The sequence below is a fragment of the Chenopodium album genome, chromosome 8 (assembly GCF_948465745.1).
Source record: "Chenopodium album chromosome 8, dcCheAlbu1.1, whole genome shotgun sequence".
Taxonomy (NCBI): domain Eukaryota; kingdom Viridiplantae; phylum Streptophyta; class Magnoliopsida; order Caryophyllales; family Amaranthaceae; genus Chenopodium; species Chenopodium album.
The window spans coordinates 46,682,493-46,701,462 of record NC_137841.1 but is presented as its reverse complement, the minus strand read 5'-3'; the positions used below and the strand labels follow the sequence as shown (position 1 = coordinate 46,701,462).

Sequence of the window (18,970 nt, the reverse complement as noted above, 5' to 3'; positions counted from 1 at the left end):
AGAAGTAAAAAACAAAAAAAAGAGGTAAAAAACAAAAAGAACCGTCCATTTCATATGGGCTATGGCCCAATACATTGCCATATTCATTTAACATTCCATTTCAAGGTTTAAGTAAGAATTGGTGGAATCGTACATAAATCGCGATTCTACCGATTCTATGCGATTCCACCGATTCTATGGCCGATTTTTCGTGAGAGCGATTTTATCAGCGAGTTAAATCGTTTTGTAGATTTGAATCGTAGAATCGTACGATTCTACGATTCAAATCGCGATTTTAATAACATTGAATGTAGGTATGTTGTAATAAATGAATGTATCTCCAAAATGTGGGAATCTCCTTATTTATAGGGCCATTGGAATATGCGCTCATTAGATAATTCTAACCTAATGGGCTGCGCCGCTTTGTGGCTTTTCTCGGGAATTGGGCCTTGAAGGCCGCCATTCCATTTATCATCTAAGGTTGACACGTGTCAATTGGGGGGGGGGGGAGGTGGTCCATGTTAAACTTATTCTAGAATCACACATGTCCCTTTTTGATTGGGCCACGTGTCTAGGGTATTTTTACCCTAAACAAGACTTAGTGAAGGTTTGTGGAACTATAAAAAATAAATAGCTTCTCCATGCTGCGGTAAGGGTTAAATTGGAGGTCCAAGATCTAGCTAAGATATGCTGGCACCCACAAGAGTCGCAGAAGGAAGGGCAGCAGCCTAGGTAATAATAATCGGAGCACCACACTAGCAAGGACGTCGACAAAAATAACTAGCAAAGTAAAACCTCGAAACCAGACTTTTCAGACTTGATTAGTGAAGCTTGATGGTTGGCCGACGATCAGGAAGTAAGGTCGATGATCATGCTCCATTTCTAGCAGCATGACAAAATCTACAAATTATAACGGGTCCGTTTCCTATACTTCGTTAGAAGTTTTTATATACATTGGATGTACCGTGCATCTAAATAAGGGTTCATTTGGCATCGCTGTGGTTTTTTTTTTTTTTTTTTTTGTTTTTTGGTTTTTAAAAGTATATGATATATGTCACATAATGAATAAAAATTTATTTAAACTTATTAAAATGATGACAATTTTAAACAGAAAAGTGGAAACATCTTTTTCGTGTTTCCGGTTTTAAGTGTTTTAGTTTAAAAAAAATAAAAAGATAATTAAAAACCAAAAATGATGCCAAACAATCCTTTAAAGTTAGTTTTTGCTCTTCATATGATGTTAAAATGAAAACAATAATCAAATGAGAACAAATACTCATGGGTGTACATTACCCGAGTGTATATAACAACCTACCAAGTAATAATGACTTATGCTGAAATTACCTATTTACCCCACATGCAACTAAAAGGACGCCAGCCACTTGTGTTTTAGCCAACCTCGACCTATCTGTCCTACTCTCTCTCTCTCTCTCTCTCATTTTCCCATTGAAGCGCACCCCACGATCTCCATTGATATCTCTATCTTCCACATTGAAGCAGCTTCCAAGGTAAGATGTTGTTTCTCTTTTTAATCATTCAATATCAATTATATACCATCAAATTTGGATATTGTTTATTTAATTATCAATTTGGATTATTGTAATGTTGGTTTTCGTTACTAAACGAATGATGATTTGATAATTCAATCAAGTTTCCCTCTGGGATGAAACGTATGATATTGGAGCTTAGATTATGTTTGGTAATTTAAGCCGTTATATGATACGGAAGGGAAAGTCAAAAGTATTTTCAATCATTTTTCTTGGTAGCTTTTTTATGGGATTTGATTTGATGTGGCCCCTAATTGATGGATTATGTATTTGATCATGTAATTAGTTTATAATTTTCTTTAATCTTGTTTGGTTACATTGTATTTAAATAATGTGATGGATACTTTTTGCCTAGTAATGTTGATAATTTTGGTTGCTCTTCTGAAAATAAATTTAAGTTAACTCAAAACGACTTTAAATTTAGCACATGTTCGTGTTTTTACTGGTAAGCTTGAATGGGTCTTGGATTGGGGAAACTTATGTGTGTCTGGAACAACTTGTTTGGGTTTCGGTTGAAGAGCGTAGTTGAGGGATACACCATTCTTGGAATATCAAATTTGGTACAATTGGGTTTTGGTTATAGACATATGTTTCTCGTAACAGGGCTCCAGTGAGCAATTTGGGTAACATTGCTTAGGATATTGTATGCGGCTTTTCTGTGTAAGCTGTTCCTGCAACTAAAAACTCCAGCGCGCTTGAGTATATATATATATATATATATATATATATATATATATATATATAGGGAGAGGCTCATGTGAGAACACCTCTCTTATGTGAGAACACATCTATGTTCTAATATGTGAAGGTAGATGTTCTGAAAATAAATTAAACCCATCATCTTTAACCTTAACATTTTCTCTCCTCTTCTCACCAATACCATCCAATATCCAATCTTTAGCTCCTCTATCACAACCACCGCCTGTTCCATAGCCTTTATGACGTCACCTCCACCACCATCACTCTCTCTTCTTTTTAACATCATGGCCAACACTCTCAATCTTCTCCACGACAACCATCACCACATGCTCAAGAATTTCATGTGTTTTGTATCAACTTTTGAACAATTGTATTCAAGCTTAATTATTAGGGTTGTACACAGTTTGGTCTGGACCGTAACCAAACCAGACCAAACCGTATTTTAGCGGTTTGGTTTGGTTTACGGTTTATAAAATTACGGTTTTGTCTCGATTTTTTTGTAAATATGGTTTATGGTTTGGTTTGGTTTTGCAAAAATTATAAACCAAACCAAATCGTAAACCAATAAACCGTATTTTAATATTATATAATTTTTCAATAAATTTTTTTTTATATTATATAAAATAAATTAAAGAATAAATAAAAAACCATGAAAAATAGATAAAAACTATACCGTCAATACTCTATAATTAATGACTATAATGTAGTACTCATATGAATATCTTTTATTGTTATGTATTATTTTTATTATGTGTTAGCACTTGATATTTTTATTGTAACTTTGTAGTACAATTTAATCCGTTTGGGCTACTTATTTAAACATTATTATAAATTAGTGAAGTATTATTTGATAATTTTTGGAAAAAATAAAATATCATCTCATCATAAACCGCAAACCAAACCGCACCAAACCGTATTATTACGGTTTGGTTTGGTTTGGTTTCAATACTAATATGGTTTGGTTTGGTTTGAAAAATTTACCAATAACCGTATTTTGCGGTTTGATTTGGTTTGCACTCAAAGCGCACCAAACCAAACCATGTTCACCCCTATTAATTATAGGTAAACCAAGCTTAATTGACACTTTAATATGTGAAATCAAAATTTTTTTTCATCCAAATCAAACAAATTGGGCAAATTATAGAGTTTGAAATTTCAAGGAATTTTAATTGACTATAAGAAACTAAACAACAATTCATATGTTTTATTTACCTTGGAAATCAAGAATAAACTTATTTCGAATCAATTCGTTGTAAAAATCGAATTTCAATTTGTGTTTAATATTAACGAATTGTTCTAAAAAATTTAAGTATGTTCTAAAGACTGTTACATATGTTCTAAAATATGTTGCATATGTTCTAAAAAATATTGCATATATGTTCGGATTTATTTTTGAGTTCAAGGTCTTAAAATTTGAGTATCATGTTCCAATTAAAACTATATTTTGAAAATCAAAGTTTATTCTTCTAAGAACTATTACATATGTTAAGAATCATTGAGTCTAGGTTTAAATTTCTAAGCATTTTGTTCTAACCGCTATGCTACAAAAATTTAAGTATGATGTTCTAAATTTTTATTCACATGTTCTAATTCTTAAATCAGATGTTCTAAATTATTACTTACATAGATGTTCTAAATTATTACTCAAATGTTCTAAATTTTAATTTGAGACACATGTTATAAATTTTTACTCGTATGTTCTAAATTTTTACTCACACGTTCCAAATTTAAAATCCGTTCTCATATAAGTATGAATTCTCACATATGAGCATATTCTCACCTGATCCCTCCTCATATATATATATTTTATATATATATATGGAAATGGGTGAAGGGCTTTTGGTCTTGGTTGGGTCTCTCTTTATTTCCCATCTTAAATTGTCTTTATGAGAAAAGTACATTTGACTGGTGGTGATTACTCTATGTCAATTTATTAATTAGTTAAACGTGCTATGTACTCTTGCTATCAAATATTTTTTACATTTTGGCTGTCTCCATATTGAGATTTTCCCCCAGTATCCAACTATGCATGTTCAAGATGTGTTTCGTGCCTTGTTTTGACTATACTACGTTATTAAATGTGACTTTCTGCAGTTTTTAAGTCCATGGTGCTACCTGAAGTTTGTCTGTACTGCATGTTGTAGTCTCGGGCTTGAATGAAATGAATCATTTTCTTGGTAACTTTGTTGTGGGATTTAATTTGATGTGGCCCCTAATTGATGGATATTATTTGATGATGTAATTAGTTTATAGTTTTCTTCAATCTTCTTTGATTACATTGTATTTAAATAATGTGGGCCGGAAGAAATTGAACTCGTTTAATGGATCAAAGTTTCGGCAGTGGTACCGTTATTGATCTTCTCTACATCATTTAACAAAGAACTTTTATGGATAGGAAATTATTAAAATACTCAAGTAATAAAAAGTGGTTAAAAAAGTTTGTCAAAACTTCAAGGTCAAGATTTGGTTGTAGAGTTGATTATTTCAAATAGGTAACATATATGGTGTCTTTGTACTATATATTACATAGTATAGTAGTCTATCTCAAGTTTGTTCATTTAAGGCTGAAAAGGATTGGTTTGATCATGAAATTGATTTCAACATTGTTTGACTTCAGTGATTTCTTATAACTTTTAGTGTACTTGACTGTTGTTATGGAATTGAATTCAACATATTAGTTGATAATATGGCATATATTATGCTGTCATACAATCTGTAATGCCTGCAGATTTTGCCAATGATTAAATTTAGTTTGAGGGTTTGTTGGACTTATTTGTGCCTTTGTTACAAACTCATTAAGATTTGTATAGCTGTTATCTAATATTTTGGTCATTAATACTGATTGTTTGATAATTAATCAATTGTAAGAAAATGATGGGTTTATAAAAAGCTTAGAAGCTGAGAAATGGTTTAGCAGGCTTGACATTCTTTCTGCAGACTAGTGAATTCTGCCGCAAAGGCTGCGTGGACACAGAATTTCTCCCTCTACTTGTGGCCTCTCTATTTGCTATAAAGGGATTTAAAAGTTATACTGGTTCAAAAGAAGTGTAAATTATAAAATTGAATGTAACATTGTGATTTATACTGTAATTTATCTTCAGGACTAGAGTTTCTATTGCTCAATTAGTTTATGTCTTATTATGTAGGTATAAGATAGACAAAAAACGCCAGGATGGTTGCCCAGGGATTCACAGTGGATTTAAATAAACCACTTGTTTTTCAGGTATGGCATCTTTGGGCTCTTGGTTTTCTTTTCATGTAAAAGTTTAACTGTGCTTTGAGATTATTGCTTTTATTCCATGTACTCCATTTTTATAAGTTATTCCTATTTATTTTTTTTATTTTTTTTATTGTAATTTTTGGTTTTTGCACAATTTTCAGAGCACATATTAAACTGCGTAACTATCTATGAACATAACCTTAAATAATATTTAAAAAAGTTTATATATTGAAACTACCCACTGAGATTTTTTGTTTTTTTTTATTTGTCGAAATTTATCAGATTCCATTTGCATTTTAATCTACAAAAGTTCCAAATGAGATTATAAAGAAACGGAGAAATTCAAACTTTAATCTTAATAGAAATTGTAATTGAGAAATGCGAACTTTATTATGTTACTTGCTTGAATTTTAATTCAAAAGCTCTATTGTGTTGCATTACAATTTTTTGTAGGTTGGTCACCTTGGCGAATCTTATGAGGAATGGGTACACCAGCCAATTGTTAGTAAGGAAGGCCCTCGTTTCTTTGAAAGTGATTTTTGGGAGGTATTCTTCTATAATTTCTGAGAAATATCTTGTCTGCTTTCTTTTAACTTCACCCTTGAATGCATATTTAGGCAGCAGTTGATTAAGGTACGTCTCTATTCTATCTAGACACTTAAATGCATTCAGGTTCCTGACATGTATTTTCTTTATACAGTTTCTAACCCTCACTGTGTGGTGGGCTATTCCAACTATCTGGCTTCCAGTTGTGTGTTGGTGCATCTCCATATCTATACGGATGGGTCACACTCTTCCTGAGATAGGGCTGATGGTGATTTTTGGTATTTTTGTGTGGACATTTATTGAATACACTTTACATCGTTTCCTCTTCCACATCAAAACAAAGAGCTATTGGTTTGTTCTGTTTTCTATCCCTTAACTTTTAACTTCTATTTGATAAAAATGACAGAATTGTACATCTGTTTGGTTGCTCTTTTATCTTCTCATATGATTTAGTAATGTATGTTTGTACTAATGTGTAATGTTTACAGGGGTAACACTATCCATTATCTTATTCACGGCTGTCATCACAAGCACCCTATGGATGGCCTGCGTCTTGTTTTCCCTCCTGCTGCAACAGCGGTCCTATGTTTTCCGGTTAGTTGTTTTCTTAATTATGTTTTTGGAAAGGTTATATTGACACTCAAATTGGTTTGACTCAATATTACTACAAATTATATATGCTGCCATTTTGAAACAATCTGTTGTAGCTTCAGTATACACGAAATACTTTTGTTGTTTTGATGATGGATTGTTATTAACGCCTGATTGCTGAGGCTTTGTTCTCCTCGCCTTATTCTTATTATTCTAAAAAATGGCATATCGGATTGTACCAAACCAGACCAACTCTTCTATTTTCAGATTGCTTGTTGTTGTGAATCTTTAATTTCACATGTGTAAAAAAATATTCCCTCCGTCTTTAAAATTACATTCCTCTTTGGAAATTTACACGGGAATTAAGGAGGGAAGAATAAGACAAATAACAATAATTAGATAATGCAATGGGAAGTACAAAGATAGATTAGTTATTACTCATGACATGTTATCAATCCTTTGCAAAAAAAAAGGACCAATCACATGATCCTAATTGAAAATTTTTCACCAATCATATTCATTGTAATTTGGCACAAGGATTATGAGTGAGATTAGGTAAGGATGAGTGAGAAAGCATTAAATATAAAACAGAAAAACAGAGTTGATTTACTAAAAAACACTTATTAAAAATAGAAAGGATGAATGTAATTTTGGAATACCAAAAATAGAAAGGAAGAATGTAATTTAGGGACGGAGGGAGTATGTAAATAGAGATATGAAAAAATACACATTAAGACAAAGATTCTGCGTGATGTTTTTTCTAATACATTAAATGTACAACTCAGGTCAAAGTTAGTCAGAGTAGAAAATCTGAAAAATCACGCGCAGGCTGTTCAAAGCAGTTCAGCACCTGACTCTAGAATTTACACCAAGACACCTTATAATTTACACCAAGACACCTTATAGGTCATTAGAACGAAACCCTAAATGTGTGCAAGTAAAGCTTGATAGCAATGTTAGGTATTTGTTTTGGGAGGACTCCAATTCTATTTTTTGATAATAATTCTTTGTTGCCTTATTTTTCCTATTCACTTCATGACTAAGTTTATTAACATGTCAGGGATGTGGACTGTAATTTCTATAAATCTCATATCTCATGGATAAGTCATCAATCATGAAATATCAGTTCATTATTTGGCTCTTTTGTCTAATGCTGCTTTCAGATTTTGGGTGGAATATTTCATATATTTCTGGAACTTAATATGATCCGCTCTAGTTTGATGCCTTACAAAGTCTCAGGATAGTTGGGTACTTCAGCTACCACTGTCTATAGCAGGAAGCGTTATATTTCATACTACATTCCCATCCTATTTTGATAGTGATAATTACTGTTGATACACAATTTTAGAGAGAATAGCGTGGGTGGAGTGGGTCATACATACGTATTAAGAAATTTTAGGAAAATATTATTGTAGGCCAGGTTTGTGTAAGATAAGTGTCAGAAGTAGGGTTTGTAGAATAACGTAAAAAATGTTGCTAGTAGGATAGTTGGGGAATAATTTCACAAAATAGGTATAAGTAGAAGTGTAGCGAACAAAATTGGAACTTATGTTAGACACAAAGCACAACCACTTTATATAGAAGGAGAATACTTATATTTCTTGAATGTAAAGTAGTCTAGTCTAAATGTCTAATCTTACAAAGACAAATTGTGATTGAGCAACAATTGTATAGTGGAGAAATCTGCTAGAAGCTAGGTGAAACATTTTACCATCTTACATACTCTTTAAACCTAAATTAACAGGAGGTTGAGAGCGAGCGCAAAGAAGTGATACCTTGCAAAGAGCTACAATTGTACCAAGCTGTAATTTATGAATCAAGCAGACGAGGTCGGGGGAGGTGGAGGGGAATAATATGTGAATTAGCTTGAAGCTAGGTGGAATATATACATTTCACCACATAGAACTGATAAATATTTTCAACACAGGATAATTTGAACTTAAACTAATGCGTTGAAATCAATTAAACCTCGTGCTCAATGTTAAATTTTAATAATCTTTCTGCTTTTCTCTCTCTGATATGACCATTTTATAACGACTGTAGATTTGATTGGTGTACGGATTTTGGACTAGTGCTAATTTTGTCTCTAATTTTTGTTTCATTTTCCAGTTTTGGAATTTGGTCAGGATCTTCGCAACACCATCCACTACCCCTGCCCTTTTGGAGGTGGCTTATTGGGATATGTGATGTATGATGTCACTCACTACTATCTACATCACGGGCAGCCATCTAATGACGTACCAAAGCATCTAAAGGTATGCTTACTTCTATCCTTATCCTTGATCACTGGATTATATGGCCAAGTCAATTTATATCAGAATTCATTTAATGGGTTACTTATATTGGAAATATTTCAAGGATCCTCGGAAAAGTTGGGATCATGTTTATTTCATGAATACGTGTAATGGACTAACCTGTTCTGTTGCTTATAGTCTGTTGTAAGATTGTGCTTGGCTTGAATCTATTGCAATATGTGATGGTTTTGTTTGCGTATTTCAGAGATATCTTGAATCTATTGCAATATGTGATGGTTTTGTTTGCGTATTTCAGAGATATCTTGAATCTATTGCAATATGTGATGGTTTTGTTTGCGTATTTCAGAGATATCACTTGAATCATCACTTCCGCATTCAAGACAAGGGCTTTGGCATAACTTCGTCAATGTGGGATAAAGTATTTGGAACACTGCCGCTTCAAAAAACAACTCAAGAATGTAAATAAACATGATCACTCGTACCATTGTTCTTCCATCTTCTTCACACTGAATCTAGTTTGCCTAGGAAAAAAGTTTTGATGTCTTGTTCTCATGTTTGTATAAACGACTAAGGACTGACGTATTATCATTATTTATTTATTGAAAAGAAAAAAAAAATAATAACAAATTATGTTCTATTACGCTACTATTTAATTTATTATTTTTTTTTTTTTTGAAGAACCAAACTCCATTTTAATTTTCTTAATTAGTCACACCAAAAACTACATTGTCAACCTTTACTTCTTCCCTTTTTCTCCTTACACTTTTCCGTTCGCTATTTAATTGCAACCCATCACCAATACCCAACATAAGAGTGAGGCCAATGGATGACCAAGTCTTTGGTCATGAGGAGAGAGAGTGGAGTTTTTATATTAAAAAAATAAAACAAAGAAAAAATTGATGGAAAAAAGTGATGACCAGGTCTTAAAGATGGCCAAACTAGAAATGTGGTCATGAAAATGTAAATGACAAGTGGCAGGTTATAATTGGAGGAAGAAAAAGGAAAAGTTGCATGTACTTGCAACATATGACACCAACGACAATATTGTTGGATGACACCACGCATGCATACAACGGCTAGATTATTATCATTGCAAATTTTTGCAACGGTAATAAATTAAAAAATACAAATAAAAAAAAAAAATTACCAACATCTTTATTTTTTTTTTCTCTATATAAAGAGACCAATATTGAGGTATTTTTGAACAACTTCTCGTTAAGCTCAATTCCTTCATTTAGCTCAATTTCTTCATTTAGCTCATTTTTTTCATTTAGCTCAATTCATTCCTTTTAAAGTAATTTTTTTTTATCTACAAAATCCAAAAAACTATTGAATATGGATAAATCCAATCAGAAAAAAAATCCTTCAAAATCGAAAAAAATTCAAATACTCAACCTTCATTTTCTGATTATCAAATAGATCTCAACTCTCAAGTGGAACGAAAATCACAAATTTTTCCACAGTTTTCAAATTATGGAATGAATAACATCAATTTCACAAATCCAAGTTCTATATCACAATTCCCTTTACGACCACAACAAGTTCTTAACTTCTCATATTCTCAAAATGTTCTTCCATCTGAAGAACACTCACCTTTTCAAAATCGTCAATTTGCTGAAAATGAAACATCCTTCCCTATGTCGCAACATTTTAACATGTCAGAAGGTGAAGGTGCAAATTCAAATTTTAATTGGTCATATAGATCAACTGCTGACTTTGATGACGATAATGATGACGAAGATGAAGAAAATGAAGGTGGGGATGTAGGAGGCGGAGGTAGAGGCAATACGAATCGAAGGAATTTTTGGTCGCACGCTGAATATGAGGTCCTTGTGAGAGCTTGGCTTGAGGTAAGTAAAGATAAAAAAAAACAAATACCAACCAAAAGGGGAATGAATTATGGGCAAAAGTTGAGGCAATGTTTAATAATGTTAGATTATTTAGAGAGAGGCAATTTGAACAAGGTACTGAAGAGATTAAGAAGGATGATTTGCTAAGAGTAAGGGCTTTGGAGCCACTTAGATGTCGGTGGAAAAGGCTAAGTGCTAATTGTTCAAAATTTTCTGGTGCGTATGCACATGCTGCATCAAGGAGAGGAAGTGGTCACTCTGACGACGATGTTATTAAGGTTGCGCGTAGAATTTATAAAGATGACAAAACTAGGAAAAATACCAGTAGAGTTTTCCAAGATATGCATGCTTGGGATATTCTGAAAAATGAACAAATATGGGCGAAAAATGAAGATCCAGTCGAGACATGTAAGCAGAAGACAGCAACCTAGTCCAGTGTTTCAAAGAGATCTCGAATTAATGAAACTGGTAATTAGCCGTCTTCAACAAACCCAGATACACCGACCAGTGGTGATGCTGGGTGTTCAGGCTTCCCCTCTATTGATGATTGTACCAAAAATAAAGGTAAGAACAAAGTTAAGAACATGGCGACGGAAAATTCTCAGCAATGGTTGCTTACTATTCAAAACATGAACATAACAAGGCAATCTGAAACTGAGATGGAGATGATGAAGTTGAGGTTCGAGAGAGAGAAAGAAGCTGAAAGTGCTCAGCTAGAAAGGGAGAGAGAAGCACGAAAGCAAAGGAAAATCAACTTGGAATTGTTCAAGATACTTGAAGCAAAGCCATACTTATCAGAAGAGGATCAAGAACGAAGGAACAATTTAGTGAAGATATTATTCCCATCCAATTAATTTATTTCTTCAAATTGTAGTAGTGTTATATTCTAGAATGATTAGCTTGTTGTTTAGTAACCGCTTTTGTACTTGAAGTTGTAATCATGTTGTTTAAGTTGTTATTTATTATCAATTAATGTGTAGTCATTATGTTGTTTTTAAATAGCTCTAATATAGTTGTACTATTATGTGATGTATGACTGTCATAATTAAATAGTTTACTATTCTTAAAAAGTTGTGCATTAATGGCATTACTAACATTGATGAGATGTACACTACATGAAAAAATGAATTTGGCACCGGTTCAAACCCGGCCTAAGGCACCGGTTTGAACCGGTGCCAATGTGGGGGTGCCAATAAGTGGTTTAAAAAGGCACCGGTTCAAACCGGTGCCAAAACTCAGAATTGGCACCGGTTAACCGGTGCCAAAAATGGCAAAAAAAAAAATTGCTTGTTTTTGGCACCGGTTAACTGGTGCCAAAAGTGCCTAATTATTATTTATTTATTTTTTTTTATCTACTTAAAAATTAAATAGACTAAATTAATAACCACATCAAAACATAAATCCAATATCAATCAGACAATCAATATCATCGAATATTTACAGTATATAATAAAAAAAAAAATTACAATATACATCAATAAAATAGTTCGATTACAACATATAAGTACGAAAAAAAATTACAATATAAATTAAAAAAAAATTACAATATAAATAAAAAAAAACCATTCACATCTAAATCGATATTCTTGTATCTTGTTTATTCAATTTCAGATCTAAATAACATACCTGCACCAATTAGAAAAAAAAAATCGATTAATATAATCAAGCTTACAAAAAAAAAACCCCAGAAATTTAATCCCAAAAATTCAAACCCAGAAATTTAATCCCAAAAATTCAAACCCAGAAAAAAATTGAAATCGAAAAAAAACTTGAAAACCCAGTATTCGAATAAACCCAGAAAACGAAAAAATTGAAATCGAATAAACCCAGAAAAAACAAAAAAACAAATTGAATAAACCCAGAAAAAAAAAACAAAAACCGATTATATAAAAATCAAAAACCGATTAAAACCCAAAAAAATAAAAATCGATAAAAAAAACTCAGAAAATAAAAATCAAAAACAAAATAAAATCGCTTAAATTAAAAAAAAAAATTTGATTAAAATAAAAAAAAAACCCAGAAAATTTTTTAAAAAATGAATTAACAACCGAAAAAAAAACGAACCCAGAAAATAAAACCTTGGATTAACAACCGAAAATAAAATGAACCCAGAATTAACAACCCAAAAAAAAAAAAACCGAAAATAAAACGAACCCAGAATTAACAACCTAGGATTAACAAAAAAAAAACAAACCCAGAAAATAAAAAAATAAAAAAACCGAATTCAAATGATTAACATAAAAAAAAATCGATTAAAAAACCGATTAAAAACAAAACCCAGAAAAAAAAAAACTGAATAACCTCGAATTGGTGTTGCATGTGGTGGTCTTGGTGGTGGTGCAAGTTGAAAATTACCAGGTTGTTGATTGTTGCCTCAGGGAGAAGGAGATCGAGAAAGATCGAAAGAGAAGGAGATCGAGAAAGAAAGAGAAAGGGGGCGGCTGACTCGATTCTACCGTCGATTTGGGCCCTTTGATCGACATTTCTGTGTGCTGGGCTGGGCCGGAGGTGGTCGTTGTGACGGTGGTTGTTGTGGCAGTGAAATGGCGGCTGAAAAGGAGAAGGAAGGAGGAGGAGAGGAGAGGAGAGAGAAAGAGAAAGAGGAGGAGAGGAGAGGAGAGAAAAAGAGGAATGAATTAGGTTTAGGGTTGAGAAGAAATAGATCGAACAACAACCGCTTTTTTTTTTTTTTTTTTTTTTTTTTTTTTTTTTTAATACTTAAAAGGCCGGTTCACAAAGGCACCAGTTCAAACCGGTGACCTTTATGTTTTTGCCACCGGTTTGAAGTGAACCGGTGCCTTTTATTCTGCTTTAGCCTTCCCATCAATTTTGTAGCCCATTTTTGGCACCGGTTTGGACTGAACCGGTGCCAATTAGGGGGTGTCTTTTTGATATTTTCTACTAGTGGTAACAATAACAAAAATTGTGCATTGCTCACATGAACTTACGTATTTGTATTTTTCTGATAAATGATGGTGTATAATTTGATGTGATTGTTCACTGGAAAAACCAAAGACTTACTCTTCTGAAAAAGTGAAGCAATTATTGATTTTGATAAGTCATAAAAATGACCACACAACCTATTGATATGAAATCACATTGAAGCTTCTTTTCAGTACATTATTTTTTATGGTGAATGATATCATTACAACAACACACTATTATTAAAGTTCGTACATTGTTCTATATATTGCTATATGTTTTAATTTGGTTTCACTCAACCAATAATCTATTAGCTCTCTCATCAAAGTAGCTTCCTTAGCTTTGAAAATGTCTGAGAGTTCTAATTCGTCCAACTCATCTTCTAACTCTTCCAATTCATCTGCCAACACAAATCAAAATTCCGATGATGACTACAACCGACGTTATGAGAGACGGAGGCAAGCAAATCGCCTTGTTGATCGAATGATGGATGAATTCATAATGACCAATCCAGTTGAATTCTTTCAAATGGTTAATCAAGTTCCAAGGGCACCAAGGACGCTGGTCGAAAGGGATCGTGAAGACGGACACAACCGTTTATGGAATGACTATTTTGCTGATCCTCCAGTGTTCCCTCCAAACTTGTTCTGTCGGAGATTTCGCATGAGAAAGCACGTCTTTCTCCGTATTGTGCATACTTTAGAAGAACGTCATCAGTTCTTTCAACAATGGCAAGATGCTACTGGTAGATTTGGAGCATCAGCATTGCGCACCGCGGCTTTAAGATTACTTGCATATGGAACTGCTGCTGATTCCGTTGACGACTACTTACGGATTAGTTCATCTCTTGCGCGAGACTCCTTACAACATTTTGTTAAATGAGTTGTCTCTTGTTTTAGTGACAACTATCTGAGAAGACCTAATGAAGAGGATATGGCCAGACTCATACGAGATGGAGAACGTCGAGGCTTTCCAGGGATGATGGGATCCATTGATTGTATGCATTGGCGATGGAAGAATTGTCCTTTAAGATTGAAGGGCATGTTTTCCGGGAGAGCTAATAAGCCCACTTTGATTTTAGAAGCTGTGGCATCACAAGACCTTTGGATCTGGCATGCTTTTTTCGGGACGCCAGGTAGGTGTAATGATATAAATGTTCTTGACAGGTCTCCATTATTTAATGATATATTCGAAGGTCGTGCACCTTCGGTTAACTATATCGTTAATGACCACCAATACAATATGGGATATTATCTCACTGATGGTATATATCCTACATGGGCGGCATTCATTCCCACAATATCCCTCCCCCAAAATGAAAAAGAGGGTCTTTTCGCCAAAAAGCAAGAAGGTCAGCGAAAGGATGTCGAACGTGCATTTGGAGTACTACAAGCTCGTTTTGCCATTGTGCGGCATCCTGCTTTGGCTCGTGATGTATCGATGCTTGGAAAAATTATGATAGCTTGCATCATCTTACACAACATGATCGTCGAAGATGAGCGAGATACATACGCAAGATATTATGATCCAAGGTATGATGATCCAAATGAATATGAGCAAGCTGAACCCCCATCTTCAAGTAGAAGAAACTCTCAAGGACCATTTCAATTTAGCAACAGTAGTAACCGACCAGCTAATTTGGAGACTTACATGGCTAATAGAGCTCGAGTTCGTGATGAAGTTACCTATAGAGCCTTGAAGTCAGATTTAGTGGAACATTTATGGCTTAGATATGGGGAGTCTTATAATAGGCAGTAATGATGTATTATTAGGCCTTTAAGAGTATTTTATTTAAGTAATTATGCTTAGTGTATGTTTTAGCTAATGCTAAATAACGTGTTCTAATCATGCATGTGTTATCGTACTATTGTGTATTATTATTACTTAACGAGCTTTTAAATTAAGTGTCCATGTATTTTACATTTGCGCTTCAATAATACATCATTGATTACAATTATTGTATAATTATATTTATCATTAAGCATTTTAAATTTTAATTATGTTCAACAATTATAGGAATTATTATGTTTTTAACAACAATTTTAATTATATGGTGGGATAGAAGAGAGAGAATATATGGTGGGGTATAGTAAAAGTAGGAGAGAGAAAATCATGACCAAAGTAATTTTGGGCAACCATTGGGAGTCTTTGGTCATGGTTGGTCATGTGAGTTGGTCATGGATGAGTGGAAAGAGAAAGAAATTATATAATAATCCATGACCAAATATTTTGGGTCATCCATTGGGTATGCTCTAACCATCCTGCCATCCCACCCAAACCCCAATAAAAGTTATTACCCAATAAAAGTTAAAAGTTACTCGAAATTAACTTAAAGTTATCCTAAAACTATTTGATGTATGCTAATATTATGGTAAAGTGAGTGTAAACAAAAGTTTTTGCACAAAATGATAGAGAATTTGTTAAGAATTAAGATGTATCCCCGCCTTAGAAAAAGTAGGATTTATGAACAATACCCTTCAAATTGTTTTTTTACCAACTTACTTCTATAGTAAACAAGTCGTTGGAGTCGATAATTTAATTGGTTGATTAATTTATTGATTTATGATTTTGTTTCGTGCTTTATTTAGTGTTATTTTATATTGTATATATTATATATTTGGAGTCGTGTTAGTCATAAGTAAAGTGTATTTGTAAAGTTCAAAAAAAAAATGAATTAGTTGGTTGATTAATTTGTTAATTTTAACTATGATTTTGTTTCATGCTTTATTTAGTGTTCTTTATATTGTATATATTATCTGGAGTCATGTCAGTGCATAAATTAATTGTATTTGTAAAGTTCAAAAAAAAAAAAAAAAGAAATATATTTTTTTTTTCTAAGTTTTAAAAGTATTTGGGTTATTAGATTCATGAATGTATTACATGGAGAAACTTTGTATACATGAAGAGATGAAATTTAGGCCTTAGCTTTCTCTGCATATTATGTGAGACTACCGTAGATAAAAGTGTAGGATATAAATTCCCTTGATCTCCATGCATAGATATTTTGTTGTAATGGAATAAATTATGAATTACAAAGCATATATGTTGACACAAAGTTGTAGATATGATATTACTAATTAAGTAGTCTATCCTTAATGCTATTTCATACCACTTAGATCAATAAGATCATACATGGTTGTAAGAAAATATACAAAGGATAGAATTAGTATTATATTCACTCCTTCAGTATAGGAAGAAGTACCACTAAAAATGGAACTCAATCCATATATCACATAAGACCCTGAATTTGCTTTTACCTCGATTCTTCCACTCAAAGTCAAATCCTAGGGTTATCTTTTTATAATCATAAGTATTTGTTTGAGTAGAAAAACATAACAATGATAACATACACCATCGTATCAAATGAAATTGAATTTGTGATACATGGTTTCCCAATGCAAGCCAACAATGGTTATTATTTCATCCTTTGACTCAGCAAGAAAATAACATTATTAATCAAGCAACCCTTACCTAAAATGTCATGTTGCATGAAGCAGGAACCCAATTCTTGGCAATATTCTTTTGAGACAATATCAAAATCAGACTCTATTCTCATCATTGAGCATCACACCCTATTCTCATCATTGAGCATCAGACTCTCTGCCACAATAAAGGCATGGTTTGTGCCTTGAACATTAATTGAAGTATAATTTATACTGTATCTAAAATCAATGAGATTTGTAACATTAATCTAAAACCTGTTTTATATACCAAATCCAAAATGATGAACTAATTGAATTAAGTCAGAAAATAAAACCATTTTAAAAACAAACTGTATTGAATTGAGAAATTAAAGCCCCTTAAATTGATCAGAATCATAGTTATAACACATAAATTCTCAGTGCTTACTCTTTGTTTACTGTCTACTTATTTTATTCTTAATTTGAAATGATAATAATAGACTTGGTCATGAGTTAGTGAGTGCTGATAAATATAAAACTCTAAGAAAAAGTAGATAAATAAACTTCATATTATATAGATAGATATCTTGATTTTAGGATATATTTACATTGAGTTTACCTTAAGACTAAGGCAATGTATGCCTACAATACTTTGTACAATAGATAGTACTTAGGTTAAGCTAAGATTATGTGCCCAAAACACATCTACTTTTCTAAAGTAGTGTGAATCCTTAGCAGTAGCTACTTAAGAGCTGCTATATTTACATTAGTAGTGTTTCTAGGGAACAGAAAGGAAGATTAATGTTCCCTTAAAAACTCCAAAATATTTAGTCTTCTCTACAGGATCTAATACATAACTGACAGCAAAAGATATATTATTATTCAGCTACGTAGCAATTTTTTTATCAGCAGAAGATGTTCCATATGTACATACTTGCAAATGCAATCAGCTATGGCTGATCTAAAGTGCTGCTAGGGGACTCGTTCTTCTCAGACTCTTCTGGGTTAGTAGTTTCCACAGTCAAAGTTGGTTTGAGATTCTTTTTTGCATCTTGTTCCTCAGATGCTGCATCTATGCCAGATCCTGATGCTGAAGTCCTTTTCACAGGGCTGCTGCGAGTGCGAGAGAGCTGAGCCCATGTAGGAAGGGGCCTTTTTCCACCAACTGGTTCAGAAATTGTGAGTGGAGGCAAGGGTGCCTTTTCTTCAAAGAACTGTTGAGAAAGCTTGTATTCTTGAAACTGAGCAAATTCAGCTAAAATATTATCAGGCAAGTATTCAGGGATCTGGTTGTAGTTAGTGGTTGATCCATACTCCAATTACAGAGGTTTTTTTCCATGAGCTTCTGTTTCCAGCAGTAATTCATGCTCAATTCCCTTGCCTTTATCAGATGGCTTTATCATCAGTGGGTGTGAGAGTTTTGCAGATGCTGAATTTGCAACTTCAGGAATGCTAACATCATCTATTATTTCAACATCTTTGAGAGTCCAGATTAAGACATTGTTAGTTTCGAGTTCCTGTGAAGGTGTCACTTGAACTATGAAAGGCTTTGTTGACAGCTTCTCTTGTCTCTTTCTAAAAGCTTCTACATCTTCCTAAAAATTTGATTAAAACGATTATGTAATTTTCTAAATGTGTACTTTGTTTTTCTTAAGAAGGGAAAAATAGTTTTGTTAGAAGAGCAGGTTTTACACCTTATAGCATATTGAATTTCAACAAATCAATTGAAAAGTAGCATCAAAATGGTAAATAAACATAACTGTAAGAATATAGAAAGGAATTTTAAAAATCAGATCAAACAAAGTAAGAAATGGAAGTCAATATTATAGGAATTCAATAATGTTGGATAAGCTTCAGATATTGGAAACCAATAAAGATAAAAAATACAAGCTACTTGGTTCTATATTTTAAGTGTCGCAAATATAAAATTTAATTTTTCTATATATGCAATGCTGCAATG

General features: G+C 32.9%; 1 pseudogene across 1 annotated transcript; it reads left to right on the top strand.

Moving 5' to 3' along the window:
- Positions 1 to 1,356: 1,356 nt before the first annotated feature.
- LOC145556092 (dihydroceramide fatty acyl 2-hydroxylase FAH1-like) lies at positions 1,357 to 9,472 on the top strand (annotated as a pseudogene). The gene is made up of 7 exons (XR_014091735.1): positions 1,357 to 1,487; positions 5,372 to 5,448; positions 5,899 to 5,991; positions 6,146 to 6,342; positions 6,480 to 6,585; positions 8,692 to 8,837; positions 9,184 to 9,472. The product of XR_014091735.1 is annotated as a dihydroceramide fatty acyl 2-hydroxylase FAH1-like (transcript).
- The last annotated feature ends 9,498 nt before the right edge of the window (positions 9,473 to 18,970 follow it).